The following is a 7,522-nucleotide window of genomic DNA, read 5'->3' as shown; positions in this document are numbered from 1 at the left end:
TTGCATTATATTTTTGGGTAAGTCTCGTGCCCCGCGCAGGGTACGAGATCTAGCCCCCTCGCGGTGGCTCCTGCCCCGCAGAAGTGACGTCAAACTAAACTAGTCACGTGACTTCCTGTGACGTCACAATTTTTTTTTTGCACATTTGAAGGCATTGACGGCGTGTGTTGCTCCATGTGGGATTCTGGCCTTGGCTCTAACCGCAAGCCTGCGCAACGTTACTGACGTTACGTCCTTATCGCCTTGCACAGCGGCTGCCTCACGGCGCTTTTTTCTTGTTGGAACAATTGTTTGCAATTATTTATTGAGCATTTTTCGTGAACTTGCTGCTGCTAGTCTTGGTAAGCCTAACGCATCCTAATTTGGCAAGCTGCTTCGCCCCGCTTTTTTCCGTGCTCCTTTTGTTGCCGTTAAATATGTTGCTAGCGTCATATTGTCTTGCAGTTCGCGTGCCATCGGCTTTATGCTCCTGCATTCGTTGTCTACTTGTTCCGATCGCTACTTGCATTCCAAGCCTTGTATTTTGATTCTGGCGTAAAACGTGCGGATCAGTTTTCCAGCGCTTTGCGCCGTGGCTAACGAGGTAGCCGAATTTGATGACGTGATAACGCGAGCGACGCAGTGCCAGCGGCGTCAGTGTGTGCACGAATCAAGTATCGTCAGGTAGCGCAGGGCATCGTCGAACGCAATCCGTCGTCGCATGTAGCCTGTTCTGCAATTTTTCTCGCGGGGCACTGCAAGAAACCTTACTACCCCGCGGAAACGATCCATGCACGCTGCATGCAGGGAGCGCAGCTCCACTTTCGTGGGTGGCCTGGTGAATGGGAGAGCCCAGGAGCCTCCCGTCCATGGGCAGCATGGTGCTCAGCTATCGCTGAAACCAGCCGCTCACTGGCTGGCTTCCTGTGCAAGGAGGCGCAAGCTCCAAATGTGCAAGTTCGGGAGAAGTCAAGCCTTGATAAGATCGCCGTTTGTGCCAAGCTTGACACTTGTGTTAAGTAGTGCTTTCAAGTTTGGTGTGCTCAAGGTAAACAAGTGACTCTTGTTGTTCATCTGTTTTTCGAATTTGTTGCTTCGAATAATACTATTCTCCTTTCATGATAGGCAAGACCTCAAATGAGCTGCGAATGTTAAGCAATCTCTAGGCAGCCATTATTGAATGCACAGGAAATAACGTTTTGTCTACCTTGAAATTTTCTACATAGGGTTCGTGGAACTGCCAGCTAGCAAGTTTAATAAAAGGTTGTTATCTGCTCAATTATAGTAAATAGGTAGCAAGGGATAGATAGGATAGCCCTCCCTCCTCACCAGCTAATCGTCTGGCAGCGTCTCATAACTTCCTTCACAATTACCGCATGGATTTTATTTCCCTAACCTTTGCCCCACTGCCTTCTGGCTTCAACCCGGTTAGTCAACAAAACTTAATCCTGCATCTGTTCTGATTATGTATTTTGGTACGCTAGTTTTTCGTTTACTCGTGTTTGGCTTGGAAGTCAACACAACCAACAACAATACTTTCATGCCCACTCAGTTGGATGGCCAGTAATGGTGAGAGCTTCTCTCGAAGGCTTACAGTGGATTCACGAATTCTGATTGACTGTGACATCAATGTACCCATCCAGAGCACCCTGTGGAATTCAACTTGAGGTTAATACTTGTGTTCACAGCTGGTAATTGTCTGCTCTGTGAGGGGGGTGAACAGTAAAAGTTTCTAATTGCAAGGAGATATTTCATGTTCTTTTGCTTTTTAACTCTGTGCTGTGTAAAAAACTGTTGCGGCTAATTGATTAAGTGACTATGCTTAGTCGTAAGGGCCATAATACAGTGTCCCATATTTTGTTTGCAACGATGCATACCCAGCAGAGCTCAACTGCTAGAAAGCACAATCTCTGGTGGTGGTAATTAGCTTGAAAAAAAAAAGGGCACTGAAACTATTTTTTAAGCTAACAAGCCTGAAAAACAGTTTATGGAGCACATCTACAAGGGAATTGTTCTTGTACAGCTTGACATTGCCCTCTCCTGATAGTACTTAATACCTTGTGCAGGAACTGGAACCAAGGACACCTAGTTTGTGAATATTGCAGTACAGCTGAAAGCTGTATGTATCGTGGAAGGCTTCAACAATAAAATGACTCTAATGAACGTACTTCTGCTTTGGTGTCAATGGGCAGCATGTGAGCATTGATCCGTGCTTCGCTGTTGACATTTTTGCTACACAAAAACAGGCTTGATCAGGCACTGTAGCAAGTCTTCATGAAAAAACACGGGAAAGAAACTGGACAAAAAAGCTGCGAACACATGGACACTGTTCATCACAGCACCTACCTTTCCTTGTACTTCAGTACTGTTACTGTCGCTGTATTTTTCCCCAAAATATAAATCAACTCTCCAAGATTCACACCTTCAGACAGAAAGCAAACATGGTGTTTGTCAATGACAAGTGATTCTACCAAACTTCCGTGGCTGTGAAAAAAGTCAGCGAGTAGCTCTACTTTCTCTGCACTGTCTGTGGTGTGAAGTTCCTTTTCCTAACAAAACACAAGGGTTTCTTGGCACAATACACAGAAAAAATGCCAAATAAGCAAGTGATGCCTTCTAGCACTACACTACAGTCCTGCAGGAAAGCCAAACAACCAAGTGCTCTTTTTGCTTGAGTGCAAAGCTCTGCAGAGAAGCCAAGAAAGATTCCTTTTTTGTTGACACCAAAGCTCTGCTGGAAAGCCAAAACGTGTTGCTTCTGTCACTGCTGATTTGCTGTAAGACGGGCTTGTGAATGTATTGCAGTAAGGCATTTGTTGTGTACATGTCCTTCATACCTAGATAAATATGACAGGCTGGCTGTGTAACAAAAACGTCAAGTGAGGTAACAACCAAATGTTTTATGTAAAATGTTAGAATACTGTTTGTTATAAATAGCAATTAATGGTTTTGGCAGTAGTTAAGTGGCCTGTTGGAAATCATAGGCTAAAACTAAACAAAAGCAATGTTTCATACAGCTGCAATCGTGTCAAATAGCAAAAGAATGGTTTGGGCCCTAAATTCAGCAGGCATGTTCCAGCTGGGAATGTGTTGGTAGAGCACAACAATAATAAAGGCATGGGGAAAAAGGTTGAGCTTAGTTGAGTTACCCCCAAAGTATTGGTAGACAGTTAGAATGCTTACAAAAATTTATAAATATTTTTGACACACTGAAACAATAGGGGAAACTTCACTTGCCCTGGTTTTAAGTTTATTGTACTGAGCTTAATGCACCCCACACAACACCATTGAAGAATGTTACACCTGCATGAACACAGCAGGATTTAAGGTATAACAGTTTTATTTGAGCAGAGGTAAATAAGAGAATATTTCATAATCAATCCATTTATATGTAAATTAGAAAAAGTAGGGTTTTTGAAGTGAAGCTCGGAAGCATGCTAAATGAAAGGGACGAATGGCGAGTTGTTACTAATCACAAATTTCAACTCAACCACCTTGCCAGAAACAAACCCCTTCTATGGAGGGAGTGTGTGTAATCTCAAGATTTTTTAAAGAAAAGTTTGTGAATGCACTGTACACGTAGGCCAGAAGGTATTTCGACACCCCAGCCGAGGACTCGGAGTCATCAGCGCTCTTTTCTGCTGTTTTGATGATCAAGGGCTGTTTGTTCAGGAACCACCCCCTTTTCTCCCTTTGGCCACCATCTTTCTCAGTCACTGCATTCATGTGCTTGCTGTGGGAGCTAGCAAACATGAGGACCACCTGTAAGCAGGATTACCTCAGGCTCGCACAATTGCTGGAGAGGCTAAACAATGTTTTCAAGATCCCCAACTGTGAGCTTGCACTTTTTTTTTGCGAAAAAAACAAAGACATCTAGATAGGCCTTTGAGAGCTGTCTGAAATCACAAAAGTGAGTATTTTGTGCCCAAACTGGCCAGCTAACCTCACTAGTCGACCCACACGTTGAATGCCTCGCATAAAAATCAAGAGACTCACTGCATTGGCTTATTGCATGGCATTGTGTGAGTGGGCTTCTGGTTTCCACCTATGAAGCCTGTTGGTTGTGTTACTGTCCAGTCCTGCTGTCAAACTTCTTTTGAGACTTGCACTGCCCTGGAGTGTACCACCGTGGATTCCTTGGAATTTATGTTGGCCATGAAAAATCCTAGTAAATCGTTACAAGCCCCTGAAGCTGGCTGGCAAGTGGGCATTTGTTTAGCGACCACTGTTTAGGGGCACAGTAGGCAGGCTGTTACAGAGGCTACGAAGAAAAAATACAAGGTTCGTTCATTAAAAAGACTTCTTTGCCCAAAAAACAAATGACATCAATTTTATTGTAAACTTCAAACAAATAAGATAGTACAGAAAATGTGTAGAGCAGTGGAAGTTCCATACACACTTTCCAGCTATTTCTCTATGACATCACAGAATCTTGTTTGTGCAATTGACAGCCACCAACCTAACCCACCGCAAAAAAAGCATAACTGCGCAATTTCAGTGGGGCCTCCATTCCGTTTGATCGTATCACTTGAGTGCTAACGTACATTTAACACACAGATAACTGCATTTGCAGTGCACGTCCATATGACGTCACTCGTGCCCATATTACATCAATGCAGTTTGAAATTGGGTTGTTTTTCACCGTTTCTTTTGGTTAAACTCGCACCATTACAGCCTTGACCTTTGCCTATAAATTACATTTGCAGCGTGCTTGCTGCTCATACCCATGGACACAAACCATCCGCTGAGGCTTTCACGTTCCAGGCACGTTTTCAGATTCTCTTTGACGTTGACTATTGAGCCTGCGTAGAACCCATGGGTTTTCATATGCTGGAGACATGATGGTCGGCCAAGTGTATACCCTTCCTGTTACCGTCTGTACAGCTTCTTCTCTGACCCCATCGGCTGGGTGTCCTGAATTAAGTCCCTTTGCATGAGGGGAATCGGTAAAATCTGGCCAACATAGCCACATACACAGAGACGTGAAGGTTACGCCAATGCAGCAGCTATGGCATGAAGCGCCTGGCTAGTGTACCTTTTGGAGGACCCAGTTCCTAATTTGTCGTAGCATCATGTGTGTGCCAATGTGAGGAGCTGAATGCATGATGGAAACTACCCAGCCACAATCTGGGCCACGGGATACGAGACTGCCAATGTTCTCACTCTTTCACATCCTTTGTATCTAAGATGTATTTCTGCCACATTTTACTGTAGTGAAATGGCTCACCACTACAGCTGCAATAATTTCTTCTGAAAAATCTTTTCAAGCGCTGAATACCATGCATTTATGATGCAAGCTCATGATCACCAGACATTTCCGCGCACAAAACGTATTTCGGGTAAACAATTTTAAGCCACAATTCAATCCACTCGAAAATATATACAAAAAACGCGACAAAACTGCCGATTTTCGGGTCTTTTTTGCTAATCTCCTTAAAGGGGAAACTACTGTGCTGGGTTGTACGCGGTATATGTGTGGGAACACCAATGATTACCTTTTCTAGCTATCCGTGGTTTGCACTTGTAATGCGCACATGCGACCAGTGAAATATCAGTGGCCGCGTCTAGCCTACGTCCCACGCTGCTGTCATTTTGAAAACACACCGCGATTTTAGGCCACCCATTTAAGCATTCTGAACTTGCCGTGGTGCAAACTGTTGATAGCAGATGCCGCCGCGCGGACATGCCGCAGCAGGCTCACATAATCACGCTCGGACGGTGTCTTTTCTTGCGTGGGACGTGGGTTGTTCGAACGGGGCCACTCGGCTGCGCGATGTCGCAGATCTAACGCAGGTACCATCGGCATACAGCAGGCGGTCACAGGTCAGCATTCCTCGAGAGCGGATTTCGCTACCGTGTGGAAAGGCTGGCTTGGTCCCCGCATACGTTCTCGCACATTCTGATAGTGCTTCTAACTCTATCAACTCTGTGCTGGGCCTTTCGGTATGGGCCTTTCCAGCACACCCCAGCCCTCCTGGGTTGAAATAAAGTATTGTTATTGTTATTGTTGCTTCATCTACGTTGTCGATCCAAGAAATTCAGGCATTCAGGAGGGCTTTCGGCACTTTCGGATACGCCATACCGCCAGCAGCGGCCGCATCGGCGGCTTCCGCAAGAACGAACAAAAAAATTCTTTTATAAAACTTCTAGCAGATGAGTGGCTTCCTAATTTTTTATTAAAATGTAAAAAAATGTGCTTTTGGTATTCTACTACGCAATATAATAACAATTGCTGTTAATATGACGTCACTATGACGTATCTACGACGTCACGCGGGGCAGGAGCCGTTGCGAGGGGGCTAGATCTCGTGCCCCGCGCGGGGTTCCAGACGCTGCCTATATTTTTCTCTGCGAAACTCGAGTTTGTTATTGTTTTTGACACTCGCGTAGAAGAAGTTGTGTAAACAAAGCACTTTTTATAGATTTACCACGGGTTTTACGGATGACCTACGGACGAGCGGCATGGAGAAGAGGCCGGCTTCGCGCGGTGCCGAGGCAAGCAAGAATGTTACAAGCGTCGGCGTTGTGTGGAGTCGCTCACGAGTGGTGCGGTGCTGCGCTGTGTTTTCGTTTCATATGAGGTGTTCAGCTCCAAGCCTGTGTCACCGCGCTTGTATCTTCTGCAGTAATTCACAGTCTTCAAAGTCCGATGACTATTCGTGGCAGCAACGCGAAGTGCTGGTCAGCGCTTGCGCAGAGCGTAATGTTTTTATATCAAATACGTACGTATCAGAACGAAATGTTGCCCCAAAATGTGCAGTAAAGTACGAAGCACCGTGTTGCCTTCAAAACGTGACCGATGTGTGTGGTACGTCATAGTTTTCCAGAGGTTTGTTTGTGTGAAGCTGCTGGCGCCGCAGTCATCGATGCTATCATCACAGCCATTGTTATACACGGTGTTGTGTCGGTATCACAACGCGAGGCAAATACTTTGATACTGCTCCGTACTCGACTTGCAAGTGTCCAGATTCGTGTCGCTGCAGGAGTGTATACGTGAATAATCTAGAGCCCCATCAGCTAGCAATGGTGCGTCGCAGTGACAGCGAGTTTTCGTTCGTTCGCTTCAACTTGCCGTGATCCCTGTCGTTACAAGCGTGGCCAAAAAATGCGCCGGATATCTGTCGTGAGTTACTGTGGCATTTTCCGTGTGTGTTGTGTTCGTGTGCTCCAAAATTTACGATGTCGCCAAACGTACGTGATCGTGCCCATTTATGACAGGCTAGGTGATGCGTCAGTGGCTTCAGCAATAACAGATGCTACGTGCTGTGTTGAACTGTTATATCTATATTCTAAGCATACCGTCTAGGTGACTCTGCGTAGTTGTTGTTTCTATTTGCTCTAACCTCAGTTGCCTTGTTCATCTTTTTTGCAGGGTATTTTTATTTACGTGTGCACGCAGCATATTAGCACTAAATCAACCTTACACACTTACCTGTACATGCCATAACCCTCTTTGTAATCACGTGTGCATGTGCTACTGTTACCCTGCAGTATTTCGTCAGCTACTGTGCATGCTAGCAAAGATTGTTTGCATGTCGTTCTGA

The 7,522-nt window shown here is 45.2% G+C and overlaps 1 long non-coding RNA gene across 1 annotated transcript; it reads left to right on the top strand.

Moving 5' to 3' along the window:
- Nucleotides 1-154: 154 nt before the first annotated feature.
- Nucleotides 155-2,146, top strand: LOC144149178 (uncharacterized). Its single transcript, XR_013318220.1, has 2 exons — nucleotides 155-341; nucleotides 787-2,146. It is a non-coding gene; the product is annotated as an uncharacterized LOC144149178 (long non-coding RNA).
- Nucleotides 2,147-7,522: the final 5,376 nt, after the last annotated feature.

This window comes from Haemaphysalis longicornis, unplaced genomic scaffold (assembly GCF_048455015.1).
Source record: "Haemaphysalis longicornis isolate Haplotype H1 unplaced genomic scaffold, Haemaphysalis longicornis Haplotype H1 scaffold_8, whole genome shotgun sequence".
Lineage (NCBI taxonomy): Eukaryota > Metazoa > Arthropoda > Arachnida > Ixodida > Ixodidae > Haemaphysalis > Haemaphysalis longicornis.
Note: the sequence above shows the minus strand (reverse complement) of the source record. Positions and strands in the feature narration are given on the sequence as shown.